Genomic DNA, 23625 nt, shown 5'->3' with positions numbered 1-23625 from the left:
CATATTCTTGATGTTCTGGTTTTGGAACCCCTGATCCTACAAAGACTGCCCCTCTGAGGGGTAACTAATTCCTAGAGAGAGAAAAGGAATCCCCTGCAGGTGCACCTGTGCTGTACAAACCAACCAGCCCAAAGAGGCCACATCCCCAAAAATCTCCTTTATCAGACTCTCACACATCAAGCCCAAAGCCCCCTGCTTATGTCACCCCAGGGCTGGGTCCCAGACAACTAGGGACCACCCCCAGAGTCCAAAGCCTGCTGAAATTCTTCACACTACCCAAAACCTAATTGACCCAAGGACCCTACCTTGCCTCTGCAGTTTCTTCCCAAGAGAATCCCAATAAAGGCTCTGGGCCATGTTCTTCCCTCTCCATTTCTGCCTCCTCACTGACTCTGGTTCTTCCCTATGGGCCCTGCGTGGTATGCCATGCCTCCTGTGCTTGGGGATTTGTAAGTATAACCTTTCTCCTTCAAAACAATGATTTCCATGTCTGCGTGTCTTACAATACTGGATTGAAACAAATCTCAGGCACATGTCAGGATAGTACCATACAGACATGATGCCTTATACATAGGTGATGATTCCTTCAAAATGCAAAGTAACCAAATGCTTTAGCTGAATTTTGGACTGTCAGGATTTACTGGCCATAATACATATTGTGCATATGACAAGCATAGTTACGTTAATTTTTTTTGCAACTAATGAATATGTCTATTTTTCTAGTGTAACGTGTAATCCCAAAAGTATACATTGGGTTTCTGTGCTAGAAATTCCCCCATAAAGTCTCCAGATTGACCATTTGTAGTTTTATTCTTGAAATGCTAAAGATTTTTTTTAAAATGACAGTGTTTGGATCTAGTACTTGTAAACAAAATAAATTGTAGCAGCTGACATTAAAGGGTAAATGAATAATAAATCATGGTGCTTATAATCAAGCTCTAAAAATTTATTAGGCTAGGTGAAATCTATGACACAATTTTATTTTAAATGTGTTGACTATTCAAAGATGGGCTTTCTTTATTTTATGTTTTTCTGTTTAGATATGTTGTTAATTTTATGTTATGCATTATCCTTGTACTTAGGCTACCTATATTTATCAGATTGTCAGAATGTCTTAACCTTTACTTTTTTCAATTTAAAGAAATTAGATGTTATTCCTTTTTCATTTAAATGGCTATATGCAGTTTAATAACCTAACAGTTTTTAATGGGTATTTGGCAACTTAATGTGCATGATTACATATTTAAAGTTTTAATAACATCTGTAATGGAATTAAGAACTGTAGACTTGGGACATTGTGGGAAAGATTATCTCAGGGTTGCTAAGGAAACCAGTCTAGGTTTTTCTGCATAAATTTCTCTGGAAAGGTGAGGCTATTATCCCATCCCTAATGGCCACCTTTATGGAGCATCCGCATTCCCCCCCTTAGCTTCTTCTTTTTGCTTCTAGAGAAGCACTAACTGATAGGGTCTATGCTTTATGCATCTGTTAAGACTGGTTCCTTTTTCTCTCTTGAGGGATGTGAGAGCGGGGTCCGATTCTTTCCTTACTTCCTCTTCTTTGAGCCTGACTTTGAAAGCCCAGGACAGCCATAGCATCCCGTTTTTATTATAGCCCAGAGACTAGTATGCAGAGAAGCAAAGAAGAGAGGAGCCAGTGGCAATGAATTTGCCAAGAGTTGACCAAGCAGGCTGAGGAGTACAGAACCTCTGGAGAGGAGGCCGATAGCACAGCCGGGATCCAAGGCATCTTTCCTCTCTCTCTTTGCCATCCATGTCTTAAATGAGGAAACAGAGAAGTAGCTTCTGATTTGGTCCCTTTATGTTTTCCATGCCTGCTGTGAGTCCCATTGATAGCCAGAAAGGAACTGGCACTAAGGGAGTGTGTGCTAATTTAAAATAGAAAGGGCAGGAAAACATTTTTCCACCTCTGAATTAACCAAATCGAGATGATCTGCCAGGTTAAATAAAAGAACAAAAGGTCAGCCAGGGAAAGAGGAGCCACTGTCATTGTCAGGATGTTTTATACCTAAGACCTTGAGTTTCTGTTGAAGAAACAACCGATTTTATTCTTAGAGATAATTCGGAAGGATCAAGCACTTATGTAGGTAATGATGTGGCAGAATTAATCACTTTTGTGGCAACTTTGTGAGACTGTATAATTTAATGCAAAAGTATATGGAAATCATTTGATGAAGATGATATGGAAAGATATGAAGGTATAAAATGAAATAGAGGTGTTTTCAATCTAGTGAATGAAGGTACAGTTTACTTCCAAACCACCTCCTTTTCTTTACTCTTGACTGTTGATCCGACCCTCCTCCTTGAATGCTAACTCAGCGCTTACTACAGTATCTGGCATATAGTAAGTAGAATCAGTATAGTAAGTAATATAGAATCACGCTATAGCCTTTGTTTTGTCTTCAGAGTGACATGCCCTGATGAAACCGTTATGTAGCTTAGTCTGTCTCAACATTGGCACTCTTGACATTTTGGACGTTTTGGAATCCCACCAGATGCTTCTCCATTGTGACAATAATGTCTCTAGACACTGTCAAATGTCCCCTGGGGGCAAAATCCTCTTCCCCCCTTTTAGAAATCACTGATGTAAGACGGTTGGGCAATATACATGTACTGCCTTAAAAATAGCTCCAACTTCTGATTTAGCAATTCCAGATCATTCTAAGGAAATTTTTATAGGTATGTGCAAAGACTTGTGTAATGAATATTCATGATAGTGTTATTTATAATAGTGTAAGCTTATCAACCTAAACACCCAACTAAATGTTTGGATAAATAGATTATAGTACATCATAAAATGGAACATTTAATCAGAGGAAGTTGCCCACAAAATATTAAGTGAATGAAACATATCTATAAAACAATAGCATCCCGGTTTTCTTAACAACAATAACAACAACAAAACCATGAGGGAGGGGGTTGGATTCAGAATCAGACAGACCGAATTTGATTCCCACTCCCACCCCCTTGAGAGCTGTATCATATTTTACTTCTGTGATTGTTAGTATCTGCAGCCCTAAAATGGGGATAATGATACCTATGTTAAAAGGTTGTTGTCAGGATTAAGTGGCATTATATATGAAAGGTGCTTACTTAACATGCTGTTTGTTACATCATGAGGACTTAGTAAAAGTACTTGGAATAATGCATGGGGAAAGGCCAGAAGATGATTCACGAGAACATTAATAGAGGTGGGCTTCTTTTTCTCTTTTGTGTTTTCTTTTATATGTTTTTCAAAAATTTCCACACATTTGTGTTTATTAATAGAGTAACTGTAGTTACTTTAACAGAAACACCCCGTGAGCTCAATGGTAACTCAACGGTAACTTATTTCTCTCTTGGGAAATTCAGCAGCTCTTGCTGATTGACGGGTAGCCGTCCTCCAAGAGAGCATTCTTTCTTGCCTCCACACCACGGCATGGGGCTTCAATGTGTGATCAGCAGATGGAGGGGAGGCAGAAATGGACAAGCGATGGGGGAGGATTTGTCGGTCAGGTTGGAATTGGCACACATTATTTACTGCTCCCATTTTGTTGTCTTTCCAGGCTCCAGAACCCAGACATGTAGCCGTACCCAACTGCAGGGAGGCTGGCAACTATAGCTTAGCCCTGCCCTAAAGTGGATCAAAGACCAAGAACCATTTGGTCATCATCTATAGCCTGAAGTGTAGGATCTTCCAGTGGGGAGCCATCCTCTCCAGAGGGTTCTGCCAGTTGTCGCAGGCTGCAGCTCATGTGTGTGACTAATTTCTCAGAACAAGATTTGAGAGGGAAAACCAGCTTTGGAAAAGGGACCTGAAACACATGGAGAGAGGATTCCTGCTGTTTCAGTTTCCATTGTTGAGAATGGATTGGAGGATAGGACTCTGTAGGTGGGAAATTTGCTGAGGAGATTGTGGTCTCTAATCTCAAAGGTCTAAAGGTTACCAGGGATGGAGCTAGACCTGGCTATGTAATCCATGGGGTTCTTGAGGCCAGCCACCCTTGCCCACGACCAGCGGTCCACCCCAAAGGACTGCAGCCTCGGTGCAAGAACAGGCTTCATATGTGGATCAGGGGTGGGTGGGAGGCCACTGCAGAGCTGCTTACTGAGCACACTATGGTGTTAACAGTGGAAGCAGCCGGAGCTTTGCTCCACCCCGACACACCATAGGTTCCTGATTCTCCTCATGCCCATGCCCACAACCTCACTGGGAATGGAGGGCAACAGCAGAATGTGAGCACCCTCCCATCCCAACCCCCATCAACCTGACCCTGTTGCAATCCTGGGTAGAAAGAGGTAGAGGTCATGGGGCTGGGGTAAGGAGCAGGAGGCTGAAAACCCATCAGAAAGCCAGCTTGTGTGCAGCCCTGGGGCATGCTCCATCAGACTTCATGGACAAAACACAAATTCACCTTAAACTTCAAGTGTGTGTATAGGGGACCCTTTTCAGCATGGGACTCAGTGTGCCCGCACTGGATGCATACCCATAAAGCCATTCCGGGCTGGTGCCCACACTGTGTTTTTGTCTATAAGAATAATGAGGATGGCAAACTCTCCAAGGAAGTTTACTATTTTTCTATCTACTTCTGTAACACTTCACCCGAACGACTCTTGCTATTTATTCCATTTTTGATCATTTTAATTTTGGCTCACCTCTTTCTCTCCATTAAACTGTGAGCTCTTTGAGGGCAGATACTATGACCTTCTCAGCTTTACAGCACTCCCTGCATGTGGCACAGTACCTAGCATGTAGTAGCTAGGTACTCAATAAACATTTGTTATGTGAATAAGTGAGGAAAAGGAGAGTACAAGAAGTCAGTCAGTAGGGCAAGTGGCTTAGGTATTAGGACTAAGTTATAAGGCCATATTAAGACCAGGGGTTTAGCTGATAAGGTTGAGCTAGGCCACTTCATAGGACAAGGGTCCTTTCATTTTCTCATACATAAGGCCGGGTTGGGTTGCCAGGTGAAGGGGTCAGGTACACAAGGCTCTGACAGTCCAGGCTGTGAATTACTTACAGAAGTGAAGGCACAGGGAACCGCGCAATTCATCCATTAACAGTAGAGAAGAGGAATTAGCAACGCTGGGAGGATGAAAGCAAGGGAAGAAAGGTATCAGCTACGACTAACCTAACAGGCCTGGGGCCTTGGGAAAACAGTGATTAGCAAAGGACGTGTATTCTTCTTTTCATATGGTTATTTAGATGGCAGTTATTTAGATGGCCTATTTTAGGCCAGGCAGATTGATTCGCTAGGGAGAGTGTAAAAGGTCAGACTGGGAGCTCTCTACTTTAGGGGTGGTAATTTAAACCAAAATAATGTAGACAGCCCAGCACCAAGCCTTTAATGAAAGCGAACACGTCACCACCACCACTTCTGTCTCCCGCCAAAGGACCACAAGTGTTCTCATTTCTCTGCCAGGGAGCATCCTCTGAGATTGTCAGATTCTTTTTTTAGACTCTGGATATTTTTATTTGGGTTATCTATCGTTACCCTAGGAAATGGTAACGGTCCGTTGATAAGTATGCAACTCTTCAGGGGTCACCCGTGACCAGTTGTGCTGAACAGTTAAACGACATTTCTAAAGACAGCAATCACAGTCACAATCGCTAATGCTCCAGAGTTCGCTGGGACCAACAAACACATTAACTTAACTTATTTCAGAGTTCCCTTCACTGTTGGCTTGCTTCAACCTCTCACCTTTCCTCTCTCCATTTCTTTATCCTGTGCTTTCCATTTCCTATTTTCTGGCATGTCACACCTGTCTTCCTGTTGAGTAATTGCTTCCCCTCGTTCTTCCCAACTACCCTCTCTCTTCCTTTTGCCTTTTCTGTTCTCCCCACCCCACCTCCTGTCCTTCATCCTGCCTGTCCCTCTTTGCCTTATTCTATCTTCTCTTTTCCATGTCTGTTTCTGGCCCTCCCTGACATTACTGACCTTAACATAAAATGGCTGTAACACAAGAATAAGTATTTGTTCCCAGTTTTTAATTTCCCAAGCAAATTTTTAAATCTCATAGATTCCCTCAGAAAACAACTGAGTTTCCTTTTTACTTCTATGTGGCCTGTAATTGTATCTTTCTTTTTAACTTTAAAATCAGATACATGAAATATTTTTCTTTTAAAACACACAATTTTAATTACATTTCAAACTGTTATCCCATGTGGCCCTTGGTTGTAATTTATTTCCTGAGAGTCAGTGCCTTGCAATATGAGAAAGACCTTGCCCCTCGAGTCCATTCTAAGTAGAACAAGTGACAGGAAATAGTATTTAAACAATTGGTATATAACATCCAGCCTTTTATTAAAGTGAGAAGAATGATAAATATTATTTCTTTGGTATACCTCTTAGATTAGTATCTACCAGGAACTTTTAGCAATGGCAACACCGAAGTCACTATGCCAGGAATTCTCGGGCTGATTGCTTGTTTGAGGTCCTGTCTCTGTTAACCTAAAGTTCCTCTTAGTGAATGTCTCCTGCGGCCTTATTTTTTTCCCTTTTGTACACAGAAAAGAAATCTTTTCCATCCTCCTGAATCCACCAGGAAGCATGTGGGATTTAATCACCTCTGTTATTATATTGCTTTTCCCCCAATGTACTAACGCTCCGAAACTTGCTTAGTCATTTGTAAAATTCAGCCACAGGACTTGCTGTTGCCCTTCCACGACAATCCATCAAAGGAAAGTTAACCAAACTTTATAAGCTGTGTGGCCCTGTTTCCTAGAGCTGATATTTTCTCTTGACTGAAAGCCACATCAGATCTTAACACCTGCATCTTTCTTCATTATTTCTAGCAGAAGGTAATGCCCGACTTATGTGTGGACGTGTGTTTTTTTAATCATCCAGCTTTATAAAAGATAATTTTTTCCTTCCTTGATAAGCGAATCCATTTATTATGAATGCATTTTTAATTCTGAAGTTCTCTGTAAAGATACAAAGCTGAAGAATAGGCCAGAGGCTTCCTAAAGCAAGTCTGGTGACCCTTTCCTAAGGCTTCGGGGCCATAAATGTCAGAGTTAAGATGAGTGTGTTCTTCTATCACTGTCTCTCCCATTCTTGGACTCTGAGAAGACCCAATACATAACATTTCTCTTTCCTGCCCTGAATTGGCTGAGATGGGTGAGAAGACAGAAGAGGAAATAGGACATTAAAATATTACATTTATGGGGTGCCTGGGTGGCTCAGTGGGTTAAAGCCTCTGCCTTCGGCTCAGGTCATGATCTCAGGGTCCTGGGATTGAGCCCCGCATCGGGCTCTCTTCTCAGTGGGGAGCCTGCTTCCCCTCTCTCTCTGCCTGTCTCTCTGACTACTTGTGATCTCTCTCTGTGTCAAATAAATAAATAAAATCTTTTTAAAAAATCACATTTATAATTTGTCGAGCAGATTCTGGGGTATGGCCTTATATTTAAAAGCTTACAATATTCATCTCCAAAATTAAATAGACCTACTCTCCCAGATACAGACAATACTAGATGCTTACAATCTTCTCCACATAAGGGCCTATTCCTTTGAAACTTACAGCATTAAGGAACAGAGTAGAGGAATGCTTTCTGTGGGTAGCCTGACTCTAGAAGGTTAAGGGGAGCAAGGGGCTGGGCCTTGCATACTAATCAGGTAAGTTACCATGCCTTCATAGGGAGGAGCAAGGGGTGGGCCCAAAGGCTGGAAGGTTAAGGGAAATCTATTTTCACAGAATCCAGTCGTTCCTCCTCTCACAGAAGCCATGCCACCTCTCAAATAGATTATTTTATCTGAAACATTGAGAGAACACTCAGTGCCCCCACACTCTCCTTCTCCTGCTTTATCTTCCTTGTCTTCAGTTAACCAAGCCAGAAACTTAGGCATCTTCTCTGATTCCTTACTTTTCTTCAACCACCATATTAAATCCATCAGAAAGTTCTTTTGATTTACTCTAACAGAGATACCAAGTCTATCCACTTCTCTCCATCTTTGCTGCCACAACCCCAGAGCAAGTCACCATTATATTTCAACTACGTTATTGAATCTGCCTCAAATGTATCTCTAATTCTGCTCATAATCAATTCTTACATATGATTTTTATGAAGCGACAAGGAGTCTGTCTTGAATAGCAGTGGCTAGGAGGATGGGGTCAGATAGGAAGATGGGGCCACTTTGAAGACAATGAATGATGGAAGGCTTCTGAATAGGAGGGGGACACAGATCTGGGCTGCTCTGCACTCGTCATCCATGGGAGCTTGGACAGATAACCTGCTCTCTGTGGATTTCAGAATGTTCATATGTAACACGAGAAGGCTAGGAAAATGATTTCCAAGATTTCCAGTTCTAAAATTTCATGTTAATTATGGAAAGGAAGAGGAAAAACCTTACAAAACACCTCTGCCCGTGCTGAACAATTAGTATCTTTCTAGCAAGACATGCTTAGTGTTGAATGAGCCACATGCCTGAGTCACTCGATAGTTACTAGTTGCTGCTCCGGAATGAGCCCTGGGTGCCTCAGGGCTGCCATCTGGCTGGAGGTGTAGACTAAGAGATTTGTAATAGAGCTCTATTTGAGTAGCAACACCTTGTCTTTATATATCTTTGGGAAAGTTGGGAATAAGCCATTCCTTGGTAATGCCATTGGATGATATCTCTAAGAAAGAAATGATTTGTGTTCAGGTTTGCTTTTGGGTCTTCTCATCAACTCCAGTAGAGGATATAGCCAACTGTTTTGTCGTAGGATCTGAGCCTCTTTATCTCTAAGTCAAAAAGAAAGTTTCAGCAGAATTATTCCAGTCTAAGAGCACAAATGAGTCTACACAAACAAGAGAGAACTTAGACATAGCAATAGTGGACAAAAGATATCGAGTAATGTTCTCTGTCCCAAATTAACAACTTTACAACCTATGTAATTCTACTATTAGAGCTTAATTTCCCTCAATATTTCTGGCTTTTCCAACTTTAAGAATTTCCAACTTTGAGAGCCCATCATTGATCAAGTTAACAGTTAACACTAATGGGAATAAATCAACCACTTGGTAAGAGCAAGAATGGGACCAGGAAATGTTCATGGACTGAGAAAAGTAAGGGAACCAAAGATAAACTGGCTAGTTCAGCTTTTCCAAAGGCAAACCATGTTTAAGTCATATCTGCCTGACTTTGATGGGCTAGATATCCTCTGTCTTAACTCTATGATTTTCTCATCCTGAAGTTCTGATCTGAATTCTTAAATTATACAAACAAACACGGGTGCTTGGGTGGCTCAGTTGGTTAAGCATCTGCCTTCGGCTCAGGTGATGATCCCGTGGTCCTGGGATCAGCTCCGCATCTGGCTCCCTGCTCAGTGGGGAGTCTGCCTCCCCCTCGGTGCTTCCCCCATTCATGCTCTCTCTCAAATAAGTAAATAAAATCTTTAAAAAATTATATAAGCAAACAAAAGCCTTAGTAGAAGGGAAGCCCAGGTGATTCTATTACAGAGGTCAATCACTTTCTCAACATATTTCTATAAAGTACTTAGACAACTACTCCAGAATTGTTTTATGTTGTAAGGTTTGTAATAAAATCTTCTGAAAAATGCATCTTAAAGGGAACTAAATTGGACATTATAATGGCAAGAAAAGACTTCTGCCAGTAAATTTCATCTTTACTTTTTATAAGTCTTAAAGTATCAGTTGCTACTATAATTTGTTTTTTGGCTAATACAAAGGCAAAGAACTTGTATCAATTGGACTAAAGAAAACTAAAGAAAAGTTAAAAGCAATAAAACTAAAGAAAAACTAAAGAGAAATTAATAGCAATAGCTAACATTTATTGAATATATGTACTAGGCACTGTGCTAAGATATAATTATCTCACTTAATCCTCATAAAGATCTATGAAATAGATACTATTACTTTCCACATTTTACATACGAAGAGAGGGTTAGTAACTTGCCCAAGTTTATACAGCTAGTAAGTGATGGAGGCAGGATGCAAGTCTACATTGTCTGACTTTGTCTACACTTTTACTATAATGCGAAGTATTAGGGATTATGCTCATGTTCTTACCACATGTTCAAATTTTTATCAGTACTGTCCATGAAAGAAGAAGGCTCCTTGACAGAATATGAAATGTCAGCAATTCACACCCATGGACATCAGACGATATTGATTATTTACATGTAGTGATCCCAGCAATTGAATCATATTTGGAGAGCTTAGGACAAGATGCCTCAGGAAATGTCAGTGCATGCAGTGTAACCCCTTAACGCCGGAGCTGGCAAAATAATAATAGTAGTAATAGCTAACGTTTATAAGGAGCTTAGTGTGTGCCAGGCATTGCCTTAAGCACTTTATATATATTAATTCATTTATTATGCACAGCAATTTTATAAGGTAGGTCAATAATCCATCATACAGCTGAAGAAACTGAGGTACGCAAAGGTTAAGTAATTTCCCTCAGATCACATAGCTAATAAGTTGGAGATCCAGGGTTTAAGCCCAGATTATTTGGAGCCACAATTTGTATTCTTATGATCTGATGCCCCTGTTGTGCTATATAAACATTATGTAACAGGCTACTCAGCAACATCTTTTCATGATGCCCTTTACTGAAGTTGTGAGACAACTTTGATGTGGCTCATATAGTTGATCTCTCCAGAAGATGAGCTGTGAGCGTGCAACACGGATAGTTTCTTTAAAAAGAAAAACCTTTAATTTTTCATCACAACTGGTCGGTACCAAAACCTGTGAACAAAATCGGTTTGCATCATTAGGAATTAACTAGAGGAAATTGTTGACAAATTTCCCATGCTATTTTAGACATATTGATAATCTGCAAGGCAGAGATAGAGTTGTTCTTTGCAGATCTTATAATTGTGTGTGTGTCCATTTTAAAGTAAGAGATGTACATGTCTCTCAGAAATGACCTGGAGCTCTGGAGTATATAAACAAGCAAATTATCCTGGAATAAATTGCACATATCTCTTTACTGTGAAACTTTGTGGAAGCTGTAGGTGAACTGTAAGTCAGGCATAGAAGTTATAGCCACAAAAGTGATTTATTGGCCCAACAACTTTTTGTCGTTTGGCTGGAGGACAAGTTCTTTGGGGGCATTTGTTGCTTTAGTCATGGACTGGTTTGATTGCTGGGGACAGACACCCACTGAAGCAATCAAATATAATAAGTGGGGCGAGGGATGACATCCCAGAAATAACCTCTAGGGAAATCTCCCAGAACACAGACAGGAAGTTAAGCAAGCTTTAAGGGGAAAGGATTTGGCAAATGGAGAGATCCTGATGATTCTAGTCTGAATCCTCTTCTGTATTCTGAATGTGGTGGCATATTTGTGTAGCATTTTATGATTTATACAGTGCTTTAGTCTATATTATTTCAGTCTATCCTCACTTCTGTGAAAGGTAGGAATCATTATTCTCATTTAGAAGGTGAAGAAATTGAGGCTGAGAGAGGTTAAATGGCCCAGAATTTTGGAACTAAATAGTAGCAGAACTGGGACAGGGAAGTCAGGACTTTAAGGATCACATTCAGCATTTTTTGCCCTTCCCACGAACTTCCTTTATGACTGTGATCATGACAGGTTTAACCCAAGGGAATATATTGGGAAATCATATATTATACTTATATTTCAACTTTCACCTTTTGGAAAACAAAGTAAAATCAGGATTCTAGCTTCATTTTCTTGGGTCATTTCATCATTTCTGTGAAATGGGCTGTATCTGGGAAAAGAGATTTACAATTCTCTATGTGCCTTCTCTTCATGAAGCATGAGCTTTAAGCTTTTGGAAAGCATACTTGATTTCTTCTGTGCTTTCCTTCTGCAGAAGTCAACCCTTGCTGAAGTATTTAATCATAGGCTAGAAAAAGAATGACCACCCTGTTGAATCTGGCGAACAAGAAGAATGACAGTGTTAACTTCTGACTGTTTTGGTACATTAAGTTGAACATAAACTACTGTTTATTACCACTGATGGATCTCCTGGTTGTGGAATTGCATCTCACAGCAACATAGGCAGTGGCCCTAAGCGCAAACAGCTAACTCTTCAAAATAGCATAGTCTTATGAAAAGAGCCTAAGCTTTAGATCCTAGCATCTCCAAGTCAGCACTCTAACTCAGTTATTGGTAAATTACTCACATTAGGTAAATTTACTTACCTTCTTTTAGCCTCAGGTTCCTCATGTGCATAACAAGGCCAATAATATTCACTTTGAGTGGCTGCTGTGAATATCATATGTATGTCAAACACCTGGAACAAATACCAGGCCCATGGTAGTCTCTTGGTAAATGAGAACATTCATTTTTATTATCAGAAGGATCAGTTTCATAATTATGTCCGTTCCTTTATAAGTTAAACAGATCACAAACCTCTTTTAGTATCTCTTTGAAAGGCTAACTTACACAGGCAATGCTAGAGTAATTGGTATGAATTGTCTACCTGATGCTGTCTACTGGCTCAGAAGACCAAGATTGAAAGCCAGAGTCATGGACTCTCTGTTGCTGCAAAACCAGATTGTGTAGCTGCTCTCTCTTCAAGGCAAGTTTTAATGTCAGTAGGCTCCTGACCTGTCTTTATGTGCATACACACACACACACACACACACACACACACACACACACACACACACGCAGGCACACACATTCATCCATATACACATCTATCCATCCATCCATCCATCCATCCAACCAACCAACTAACCGTACATGCACTTAACACTGCAGGCTTTGGCTAGTAACTTGAATTTAGTATAAAAGGAGGGCTCAGGGGGTGCCTGGGTGGCTCAGTGGGTTAAAAGCCTCTGCCTTCGACTCAGGTCATGATCCCGGGGCCCTGGGATCGAGCCCCACATCGGGATCTCTGCTTAGCGGGGAGCCTGCTTCCTCCTCTCTCTCTGCCTGCTTCTCTGTGATCTCCATCCGTCAAATAAAAATAAAAAAATCTTAAAAAAAAAAAAAAAAGGAGGGCTCAGTGGAGAAATTTCCTAAAGAATCCATGCTATTTATAAGGCATCAGTGTGAATCATCTGCCCATGACAGATACTGTCCGTGAGGAAAACAGCATTGCTTCTCATCAAAAAGCCATTTCCCGGGGCGCCTGGTTGGCTCAGTCATTAAGCGGCTGCCTTTGGCTCAGGTCATGATCCCAGGGTCCTGGGATTGTGCCCACACGGAGCCCCACATTGGGCTCCCTGCTCAGTGGGAAGCCTGCTTCTCCCTCTCCTACTCCCCCTGGTTGTGTTCCCTCTCTCGCTGTGTCACTCTGTCAAATAAATAAATAAAATCTTAAAAAAAAAAAAAAGCGCCATTTCTTTTTTTTTTTTTAATTTCTTTTCAGCGTAACAGTATTCATTGTTTTTGCACCACACCCAGTGCTCCATGCAATACGTGCCCTCCTTAATACCCACCACCTGGCTCCCCCAGCCTCCTACCCCCCGCCCCTTCAAAACCCTCAGGTTGTTTTTCAGAGTCCATAGTCTCTCATGGTTCACCTCCCCTTCCAATTTCCCTCAACTCCTTTCTCCTCTCCATCTCCCCATGTCCTCCATGTTATTTGTTATGCTTCACAAGTAAGTGAAACCATATGATAATTGACTATCTCTGCTTGGCTTATTTCACTCAGCATAATCTCTTCCAGTCCCGTCCATGTTGCCACAAAAGTTGGGTATTCTTCCTTTCTGATGGAGGCATAATACTCCACAGTGTATATGGATCACATCTTCCTTATCCATTCGTCCATTGAAGGGCATCTTGGTTCTTTCCACAGTTTGGTGACCGTGGCCATTACTGCTGTAAACATCGGGGTACAAATGACCCTTCTTTTCACTACATCTGTGTCTTTGGGGTAAATACGCAGTAGTGAAAAGCGCCATTTCTTAAATTCCGCTTCATAAATGTGTACTGAATACCTATCAGCCAAGTATGATTGTGCTAGTGTAAAGCTGCATTGTATGAACCATAAACAGAAATGGGCTTTATGAGAATACTGTTTAGAATCTATGTTTAAAGGCTTATAATTCATCTTTATCCTGGAAAAGGAAAGGGAGAAAAAAATCCGTAAAATCTTCCCCTTCAGCATCTTAAATGTGTTCCTCACTATCCACAGCCAAGGAGGCCAGTATCCTTTGATCCTAGGAAATTGTTTCAGGCCTTGCCTCCCACCAAAAGCTCTGAACTTTCCAGTGTTTTTCTTTGAAACAGTGTACTTTGATTGTTTCTCTCTGTCTGGCTCCTCTAATTGACTTTTTTTTTTCCTGATTGACTTTTTTTACATGCTCCTCTCTGTTTTCTGATTCAGCCTTCTTTTCTTTCTTTCTTTCTTTCTTTCTTTCTTTCTTTCTTTCTTTCTTTCTTTCCTCTTTTTCTTCTTCTTCTTTTTTTTTTTTTTTTTTTGGTAAGATTTTATTTATTTATTTGACAGAGAGATCACAAGTAGACAGAGAGACAGGCATGGGGAGGCAGACTCCCTGCTGAGAGAGAGTCCAATGTGGAGCTCGGTCCCAGGACCCTGAGATCATGACCTGAGCCGAAGGCAGAGGCTTTAACCCACTGAGCCACCCAGGCGTCCCTTAGCCTTCTTTTCAAATGCTCCCTATATTTCCCATCGTCTTCCACCTTTTGACTACAGCACATCCTTACACTGAGCCCAGGCAGCTGCTGTACCACACACTGATCCAGATCCAGATCCAGTGTCCTGAGCCCTCAATTGCCTGTTAGAGGAGACAGGAATAGAGTTTAGGCTCCCTATCATGACCTTTCAAAAGTACTTAACCTTTCCTTGGAAGTTTATTAAGAAACTTGGCCAAGATGCATTGATTTTTGCTGGACCACAGAAGAGTATTTTAGCTGTATAATTCCTCCTTGTGATGACTTTAAGAGGTTTGTTTTATCTCAGATCACTGCTAAGGCAAATATAACTCTAAATCAGTTATTTTCAAAAATATGGATTATTGGGATTATTTCTCATCTCTTTTTATTTCAGTTGAGTTGAAAGAATTTGTGGCTAAGAAATTTACAAGCTGCCATGATCCTGTTTCAGGGAAGAGGCCAATCTGAAAAGATGGTGTCAGATGTCCTGTGGGTGGATGGTCTAAGATGACAGGTCAAGGAAATTATGCAGGTTTTTGTTACTCTGCATCTCACAGCTGGAGTCAGTCCTGATGAATTACTAAGGGCTTAAAACTTCCATCTGGTGTGTGTGTGTGTGGGGGGTGTGGGAACCTCCATGAGATCAAATTTAGAAGCACAAGGTGAAATACAAGAGGGAAAATTTTTATTTCAACCCTAAGTCTTTACTAGTCTTCGTGGATCTGTGTACTAAAGTTGGTTCAAATTTTTATAATTAAGATTCAGATGATGTGACATATAAAATCTGAGTACACTGTGTGTTGTGTGGATGTGAAAAATCAAGCAGTCCTATGTTAATACCCAGGCTGAGTCACTTACTGCCCACAACCTTGGGTCATTGTTTTACTGCTCATTACTTTCATTTTCATACATGTAAGTTACCTACTGTGCAATTCCCAAGGTGTTCTTCCCAGTTGACAAGAACAGAGCCATTAGAGGTATTAGAATCTTCTGTCATTGGTGTTTTGGATATATTTCTTTAGTACTCTGAACCACAGAATAGAGGAAACCTAAATCCTTTGTTAGCCCCTGCTGTCAAAACTGAGTTGTAATTAAGCCTACCAGGTACATCTTCATTAATGAAAAGTGGGGTCAAAGGGTACCCCATTCCTGGTTAAAATACTTCAGTCAAGGGGGAGATGGGTGTTATGCCTACTTGGAACCTAGTTCAACATTGGTGAATTATTAATCTTCTATTTCTTGTTGCTTGCAACAGTGATTTAGTACGAGGTGATTAACCACCTACCCTTTTAAAATTGTATATATATACAACTAATGAATCATTGAACACTACATCAAAAAACTAATGATGTACTATATGTTAGCTAATTGAATATAATAATAAAAATCAAAAAAGAAAAATAAATCAAATTGTATATATAGTGAAAGTTTGTTAGATGTTTTATAATATAAATAGATAAAATATATAACTCATATGGATTTCATTAATTATATATCTTTTTAGAATTATTGTATAAACACTATGTGATATGTGAAGTCAGTTGAGCTGTATTATATCCCTTTTCTTATTTTCTTGTAAGAAAATGACCACACTTACTAACTGTCCCCTTTGCTCTCACAAGACAGCATACTCATTACTTAGACCCCTACAGAAACAGGAAAAAGAAATAGGAATATTTATACGGTTTCTTTAAAAGTTTTTGAAAAGAAAGGAAAAACTCCTTTTCTTTAAATAGGAATAAAGATACTTTTTAAAAGTCAGTTAATTTATTTTTTAAGTAACCTCTACATCCAATATGGGGCTTGAACTCATGACCCTGTGATCAGGAGTCAGATACTCTGCTGACTGAGCCAGCCAGGCACCCCAGGAAAAATTTCTTAATGTGGCAGAGTTATTTTTGTTACCATCTAAAGTTTCTAGCAGATAATAAATATGGCTCTTATGACAAACTTATGCTCAAGGGAGTCCTTTAGTTCATAGGCAGTTCAGGTAAATATATGGTAACATTTAAGGGGATAATGCTTGAAATACTCTCTTTTCTTACAGAAAAGATATGGGGAAGGTATGAAACTGGACAGATAATATTTCAAAAGGGGAATTAAGTGCTTTGATACCTTGACAATGACATCTGTCATACATGTGGAAAAATGGGAAAACTATTGCCACATGGACTTAAAGTAAATCCTGGGTTCTGCCACTTCTGAAAAATGTTTCTGCATGTGAAAATATCTCATTGTGACTTATCGAGTTAGAGGTTATTTGGAGAAATTGCATATTAAAAAATATGTCTGCCTGCACATTATTATCAATCTATATTTATTGATTAGATTCTTAATTTAAGATTACTTGTCGGCAGCATCAAAGTCATAAAAGTTGTGGACAAAACACAGTGGAAAGGATGGAAAGGACTGTTGAGAAGGAAGGTGGTCCTATTTAGTAGATCATCTGTAATACATGGTAATGTTAGTGCACAGTACAAGAGTGAGAAAAGTGAACAAATTGCGGTGTGTATGTGTAGTCCTCTGAATAAACATTCAGTTTTACTACCAATAATCCCATGGAGTAAAGTTTTAACTTAGTGGTTTAGCCACAATGTTCCCATTAACATAGTGAGAACAGGTTGTTAACTGCTCATGTATGTTGCTAAAGCGTATCCCTTAGAACTCTGCAAATTAAAGTAACAGAATGTGTGCTGAATATATTGGCCTTCCAGTTTTCATTGTATCGTCCATCTCCTTTTTTTGGACATTGTGAAATGTATCATATAAACCAAGGGGGAAAGGAAAATATGTATACCCAGCATAAAGAATAATTATGAACTGGACATTTTTCTATTCCACCAGGTTTAAATAGAAAACACAGCCATTAGCACTGAAGTCTTCTGCTGCCCCTTTATAACTATATTGTCCTCCTTCCTGAACCTCACCCCTGTTATCACAATCCTGAGTATTGTGCAATTATTCCCTTGCTTTTCTTTTGTTTTTATGGCTTTTCCACCTATGTATGTTTTCCTACAGCATACAATTTTGTTTTATCTGCTTTTGAACTTGGTATAAATGGAATTATTCTATGTATATTCTTCTGTTTCTTGCTTTTTCTACCCAACATGTTTTCAAGACCAATTCATGTTGAAATGCATAGTAATAATATCCAATGATATGTAACATTCCTTTGAATAAATATATCACACTTTACCCGTTCTACCGTTGACGGACTTTTGAGTTACTTCTAGGTTGCTGTTGTTGTTTTTCCTGCTATAAACATTTGTACATGTCTCCTGGTTTACAATGTCCCCATCCTAGTCTTCAGAACCTGTGACTGTTACTTTATGTGACAAGAGGGACTTTCAAGATGTGATTAACCTAACAATCTTGATATGGGGAGATTACTCAGGATTATCTGGGTGGGCCCAATACATAGTCATAAGAGAAGGAGGGGGGTCAGATTGAGAAATTAGAAGATGCTGTGCTGCTTGGAAGTGCATTTGAAGATGGGGGATCAGGCCATAAACCAAGGAATGTAGACAGCCTACGAAAGCTAAAAGGAAATGCTTTTCTAGGCTCCCCTAGAGCCTCTAGAAGGAACACAGCCCTGCTGACCTTGAATTTAGGACTTCTGACCTCCTTCTGACTTCTGAACTGTAAGAGAATAAATTTTGTGTTGCTTTAAGCCACTGAATTTGTGGTAATTTGTTAAAGTAGCAATAGGAAACTAATATACTTGTGTGAGAGTTTCTTTGGAGTATACATGTACAAGTAGAATTGCTGGGTCATTGTTAATGCACATATCAAATTTGCTATAGATGACAAACTATTTTCCCAAGTAGGGTCACACCAGTTACACTCCCTCTATCCATGTGTTTGGTTTCAGTTGCTCTACATTCTTAACACTTGATATTATTTCTGCCTTCTTCATTTCTGCCAATCTGCTGTGTTGAAAGTTGCATCTCATTGTGGTTTTAATTTGTATTTTCCTGGTCATTAAAGAGGTCCTCAAATCACCCCCCCCCCAACTCTTTTTTTTTTTTTTTGAGATGGTGATACCATCAAGCATAATTTACCCAAATTATAAAAACAGCAACCTTAAAATCATGCACACTATTTGACTATTTCACAAACTTCTTTTCAAAATTATATCAACTTTCCCAGTATAAAAAGACTCCTGTATATTGCTTGACAATATTAAACTCTGAAATCAACTTTAGAAAATAGGGAGTTATTTTCTCGTTTTGGCTTTAATTTTTTGTTTTGTTTTGTTTTTAACCAGTTTAAAAAATATGGTGGGAAGTGTGTTGGAAGAGGTAGAGAAAAAGGGGTTTACCCCTGATGGATTCAACATATTTGAAAATGTGGAAGTAACATAAAGGAAAAACTTCAAGAGCAAAAATATAGTATAAATAGCTGCCTTTCAGCAAGATGAACAGATGAGAAGTTTTTGTATCAGTTGCTTCTATGAGAGAGAGGTGTTCCTGAAAGATATGTGTTTATAGAATCTTCTGTAGGATAATGTTGGCTATCTTGAATGAGTATGAAATTGTACAAAAATGATATTGAAAGAGTCCAGGTACTTTCCTAAAAGTTTACCCGTTCCATCACTTAGATAGCCAGTTTATGAATATATTCAATATTAGCTCCCTCACTCATAAGTCCACTTGGGAGTCTCCCAAAAGCATTAAGTTGCTATTGTCTTTTGGTGGATTAAAATATTCTGGTTTTGTTAAATGTGTGTATTAATTCCCCTCTTTGTCCTTTGAAAGCCTTATTTTCATCAAAATTTGTGAGGTTAGACACTTCTTTGATATTTGGATGATAATACTCTTGTAGTATATCACCTATTTTATACAGAAAATATGAACACAGGGATATTGTGTTGTTGGAGCTTATCAAATAAATTCTTATTTCCTTCCTTGAACATGACATCAGATCCTTCCATAATTTCTTTAAGTTTAGCTTTTGATAAAGCTTGTTCAACTGGCAGATTATATGACTTAGTGTTCTATCCTACCATATAAGGATAGTTCTAATCTCTGGTAAGAACAAGATCAACTTTAATAACATAATACTTTTCTTTTAGTTGAATATATATTTTTTGACATTTACCTATAAGTAGTTTACACTCTCCCGTTGGATTTGTAGGTGTTTGCAATGTTTAGATAAGCTATCGAGCTGATCTCCTGTTACCTGATGTAGTCTCAGGCTGCTACTTCTCCGCCATCTTGACTCCCACCTACCTATAAGTAGTTTACAGTTGTTGATGATATTATAACACGTTGGAAGGCAGCTATGCTCACCACTATACCACCAACGCTGCACTTACAACACGTTGGGCATCTTTTCCCTTTCCCTTGTATTTCCTGAGTGTGATATCAAAGTCGATTATTACCAGAAGTATGGCAGCTCCTCCTATGACAAGACCATGGTCACAGACAATTTTTTTCTACCCTTGTAGGATTCTTGATGAGAATTGGATGTTTCTAGAGTTTTGGTATCCTTTTCACAAAGATAGCAGACTTTAAGTTAGTCATTTCTTAGCTATTCAATATTCATCTTTTTTTTTTTAAAGATTTATTTTTTTGACAGATAGAGATTACAAGTAGGCAGAGAGGCAGGCAGAGAGAGAGAGAGGAGGAAGCAGGCTCCCAGCCAAGCAGAGAGCCCGATGCGGGGCTCGATCCCAGGACCCTGGGATCATGACCTGAGCCGAAGGCAGAGGCCTTAACCCGCTGAGCCACCCAGGCGCCCCTATTCAATATTCATCTTAATGATCTTGATATTCCTCTGTATCCTTCTCTTCAAGGTAAATATATGTTGGGTCAATACCACCAGTGCCACCAGCACACAGTCTCTGGCACTGAGCCCACTGACATAGCCAGCCAGGGCCTTCATTTGTCTCCTAGCCAGGAAAAGAAGAGACTGATTATAGTGGGCAGTGGGGCACATACATGCTTTACAATGAACCCTTTGAAGACCAACCTCCTTAATGGTTATATATATTGTAAATATCTTTCCCTACTTTATTGCTTGCGTTTCATTCTTTTTTAAAAAATATTTTATTTATTTATTTTGGTTATTATAATTATTTGAGTCTAAAATGAGTTATTTATTGACAGCATATTGATGGGTCTTGTGTTTTTATCCATTATGATACCCTATGTCTTTTGATTGGGGCATTTAGTCCATTTACGTTCAGGGTAACTGCTGAAAGATAAGAATTTATTTTTTATTTTTTATTTTTTTAAAAAAGATTTTATTTATTTATTTGACAGATAGAGATCACAGGTAGGCAGAGAGGCAGGCAGAGAGAGAGGAGGAAGCAGGCTCCCTGCCGAGCAGAGAGCCCGATGCGGGACTCGATCCCAGGACCCTGAGATCATGACCCGAGCCGAAGGCAGAGGCTTTAACCCACTGAGCCACCCAGGCTCAGTATTACCTGTAAGATGACTGTTACTGTATATTGTCTCTGTTCCTTTCTGATCTATGTTACTTTTAGGCTCTCTCTTTGCTTAGAGGACCCCTTTCAATATTTCCTGTAGGGCTGGTTTAGTATTTGCAAATTCTTTTGTTGTTGTTTGTCCTGAAATCTCTTTATGTCTATTTTCAGTGACAGCCTAGCTGGATATAGTATTCTTAGCTCTGTATTTTTCTCATTTAGTGCTCTGAATATATCATGCCAGTACTTTCTGGCCTGCCAGGTCTCTGTGGCTAGGTCTTCTGCCAGTCTAATATTTATACCATTGTAGGATACAGACCTCTTGTCCTGAGCACTTTCAGGATTTTCTTTGTCTCTGAAACTTGTAAGTTTTACTCTTAGATAATGAGGTGTTGACCTATTTTTACTGATTTTTGAAGGGGGTTCTCTGGGCCTCCTGGATTTTGATGCCTGTTTCCTTCCTCAAATTAGGAAATTTCTCCTTATAATTTGCTCCAATATACCTTCTGGCCTTCTCTCTCTTTCTTTTTCTTCTGGGATCCCAATTATTCTAATATTGTTTCATCTTATGGTATCACTTATCTCTTGAATTCTCTCCTTGTGATCCTTGTAATTGTTTATCTCTCTTTTTCTCAGCTTCTTTATTCTCCATCATTTGGTCTTCTATATCACTAATCCTCTTTTCTGCCTCATTTATCCTAGCAGTTAGAGTCTCCATTTTTTATTGCACCTCATTAATAGCCTTTTTGATTTCAACTTGGTTAGATGTTAATTCTTTTATTTCTCCAGAAAGGAATTCTCTAGTATCTTCTATGCTTTTCTCAAGCCCAGCTAGTATCTTTATAGTTGTCATTCTGAATTCTAGTTCTGATATCTTACTAATGTCCATATTGATTAGGTCCCTGGCAGTTGGTACTGCCTCTTGTTCCTTTTTTTTTTTTTTTGAGGTGAGTTTTTCCATTTTGTCTTGAGAAGAATAGATGAATGAGAGAACAAAATGGTAAAAGGTAAAAATGACCCCAGCAAAATATACACTAAACAAATCAGAAGAGACCTGAAACCAGGGGGAAAAGAGAGAAAGAAAGAAAGAAAGAAAGAAAGAAAGAATATGATCAAGCTGGTGAATAGAACACAGCCACACTAAATTTTGGGTGTAGTTTGGTCTGTTAGAAGAAACTGCCTTTTAAAATTTTGAAGAAAGAAAAACATATATATACAAAAATGGGGGAAATACAATGAAGGGATGGAATATGACTGTAAAGAAGAAAGTTTAAAAATATTTTTTTAAAGATTTTTTTTTAATTTATTTATTTGACAGACAGCAAACACAAGTAGGCAGAGAAGCAGGCAGAGAGAGAGAGGAGGAAGCAGGCTCCCTGCTGAGCAGAGAGCCTGATGCGGGGCTCGATCCCAGGACCCTGGAATCATGACCTGAGCCGAAAGCAGAGGCTTTAACCCACTGAGCCACCCAGGCGCCCCTAAAAATATTTTTAAAAAGGAGTTGATAAGAAGTTGGTAGAAAAAAGAAAGAAAAAAATTTTAAAATAAAAGGAGAGAATGTGATCAGGCGGGAGACTAGAACAAAGTCATATGCCAAATTTATATTTTGGTCTGTTAGAAGAAACTGTACCCCAAAATTTTAAAGAAAGAAAAATATATATATATATACAAAAAATAAGGTTAAATACAATGAAGGGATAGAATATGACTGTAAAAATGAAAATCGGAAAGGATTTTTTAAGAGGAACTGAAAAGATGTTGGTTAAAATAAGAAAGAAGGAAAATTAAAAAAAAAAAAGAAAAAGAAAAAATAAAGAATTTTTTAAAAACTTGACTTTGAAAGGCTAAAAAATCATGGGAAAAAGCCATAATGTTATCTGCTATATTCCCCTAACACTGGAGACTGGCAGTTCTCATTGATGGGTAAACTTGGTCTAGGCTGAGTGTTCTTGCTGATCTTCAGGGAGAAGAGCCTGTTGCAGTGATTCTCAGGTGTCTTTGCTCAATGCGGAATTGCACCGCCCTTGCCAGGGGCCAGGCTAAGTAATCTACTCAGATTTGCTCTCCATAGCTTTTGTTCCCTGAACGCTTTCCATACAGCTTTGGAGGATGGGAGTGAAAATGGCGGCCTCCCAGTCTCCAGCCCCGGAGGAGTCGGAGGAGCAGAGACCTTGGGGTCCCCCTCTTCAGTGTGCCCTCAGAGCAAAGCAGTCAATCACTCCTGTCTCCCTGGTCTCAGGCCGCACCGACCTCACCTGGCCTGTGACTGAGCATTTCTATCTTTGGTGAATGGCTATGTTTGGAGTCTCCAAACCCAGTCTATTCCTGCAGTGTACTCCCATGCTGCTCCTCTGGGTGAAGGAAGGGGGGTCTTCCCGGATATGCTACTTGTGGGGTCCCTGCTCAAGGAGCAGTGGCCCAAATGTGCCTTGGATCATGGTTTATGGCAATCCCAAGCTGAGAACCTACTCCTCAGCTGCATCTTTGGAGCCTGCCTCCCCACTCTGATACCTGGGAGCTCTGCCACACTCAGCACCCCATCTTTCTGTAACCCTGAGGGTCCTGAGACCACACTGTCCCAGTGAAGATTCCACCCCCTGCTTAGCCACTGGTGTGATGTCCCTTCATGGAGCAGACTTGTAAAAGTTCTGATTTC

The 23625-nt window shown here is 39.6% G+C and overlaps 1 protein-coding gene and 1 pseudogene across 1 annotated transcript in view; one reads left to right on the top strand and one right to left on the bottom strand.

Moving 5' to 3' along the window:
• PDE11A (phosphodiesterase 11A) overlaps positions 1 to 23625 on the top strand; it is a 380104-nt gene that overhangs the window by 10564 nt on the left and 345915 nt on the right. The gene's annotated exons all lie outside the window — the stretch shown is intronic.
• On the bottom strand, positions 19024 to 20064 carry LOC123950660 (annotated as a pseudogene).

This window comes from Meles meles, chromosome 9, assembly GCF_922984935.1.
Source record: "Meles meles chromosome 9, mMelMel3.1 paternal haplotype, whole genome shotgun sequence".
In the NCBI taxonomy this organism is placed as follows: Eukaryota; Metazoa; Chordata; class Mammalia; order Carnivora; family Mustelidae; genus Meles; species Meles meles.
The sequence above is the reverse complement of the archived record's forward strand: the minus strand, read 5'-3'. Positions and strand labels throughout refer to the sequence as shown.